Consider the following 1,840-nt stretch of genomic DNA (forward strand, 5'->3'; position numbering starts at 1 on the left):
ATGTAAATTTGGGTTTTGGATGTGTATATATATATGTGTATATATCCTCCGGCCAGCCTTGACTTCGTAGGCTGAGTTAGGAGCTTGTTATTTTGTATCTTTGGCCCTCTATTCCTATTTTTGTTATCTTATGCTTCATAGCTACAGTTTTCTTTGTACGCAAGTTAACTCATTTTCTGAACATTGCGCTTTTATTCCGCGATTTTTATTTCTCCTGTTTTTCAAGGCTCCTTGTTTATTATATTCTTTCTGCTATTATATGTACACATTTTATTTTAGAGGTCCTAATACCATATCACCTCTGTTTTACGGCTTAAGCGTAAAGCTGACGCGGTAGTGTGTTACATTATGGTATCAGAGCAGTTCGTTCCTATAGAGCTTGAAGGACGGACTGACTATGCTTCTGGGCATACTCTGAGTGTCTATACATGCTAATTAGGATATCGGAGCAGTTCGTTCCTAACTTCGAGATGACAACACTCTCTAAAGAACCGCAACACTCCACCAAGTACCACAACACTCCGCGAAGAACGTCGCCGCGCTCGCAATGCCTCCGCCGGCAATCCTTCTTCTGGCACCCCTAACTCTCCTTCTGCGGTGACTCTCTTTGGCAGTGACTCCCTCCGCTCACTTGCCGTCGCAAACCTTTCGTCGACACTCCCTCCGCCACTGCTCCCTCCGTCGTTGCCCCTTTTGTCTTCCATGTACGCTGTATTGCAAACCCTAACCTTCCGTCTTGCATTTTGCAAATTTGTATCATTCACTCTCTATTTTGTTCATTTTCAGTGACGAAGAACGAAGAAGAATGACGATGGCGATGGGTAGTTGTTATCACTTCGATTTTTAGTATTTTGTTAGAACATGTCACGTGATCAAACACATTTTTTTAGTGACAACTTTATGAAGGCTGGATTAATTGATTTAAAATTACTTGTTATTGTCTAAATTTTAAAATTATCTATGAATTTTGTAAGATTTTTTTACAAAGATAAAAAAAAATAATAGGTTACTAAACAAATTTATAGCCACGCTTTAAAAGAGTGGTCATATTGTACACTAGTCATCAACAGTCACGCTTTTATTGTTACACTTTTAAAGTGTGGCCATATCTCTCTCTATTGCCATGCTTTGAAAGCATGGCCATATCTCCCTCTATTGGCACACTTTAAAAGTGTGGTCATATCTCTCTCTCTATTGGCACGCTTTAAAAGCGTGACCATATCTCTCACATATGGCCACTCTTTAAACGTGAAAAACTGTAAAAGCGTGGCAAAAAATAAAGCGTGGCGATAGGTCACCAAAAGCCTGGCGATATAGCAACGGGCACCTTTGCAAATGTGATCCTTTCAAAAGTGTGCCGATAGCTCAAAAGGCGTGGCGAAAACCTATCGCCACGCTTTTTTCGGCTTTTCGCCATGCTTTAAAGCGTGCCAATAGAGCTATTTTCTTATAGTGGATGTATTGTCAGTATAAAATAGTTTTATACATACATCTAATTACATAATGTCACATCAGAAAAATAATTACTTTTCACATTAATCACATGTACATAATCATCCAAACAACAAATGTGATTATACGACTATATAAAACATTTTACACTATCAATACATCAAAATTAAACTATTTATTCATTATCAAATCAAGGTATCCTTAACTATAATTGTATGGAATAAACCTATCTAAATACCTATCGCTTAGATGTATCAATAGATAATCCATCTTAATGTGCTAAATTCTTAGCTTTAATTTTATTTTTTGATTTTTTTAAAAATTATTTTAATTTTTTCGACTATTAATGGTTTTAAAAAATGACACGTCAATAATAATCGAGTAAAAT

Source organism: Arachis ipaensis, chromosome B09, assembly GCF_000816755.2.
Source record: "Arachis ipaensis cultivar K30076 chromosome B09, Araip1.1, whole genome shotgun sequence".
Lineage (NCBI taxonomy): Eukaryota > Viridiplantae > Streptophyta > Magnoliopsida > Fabales > Fabaceae > Arachis > Arachis ipaensis.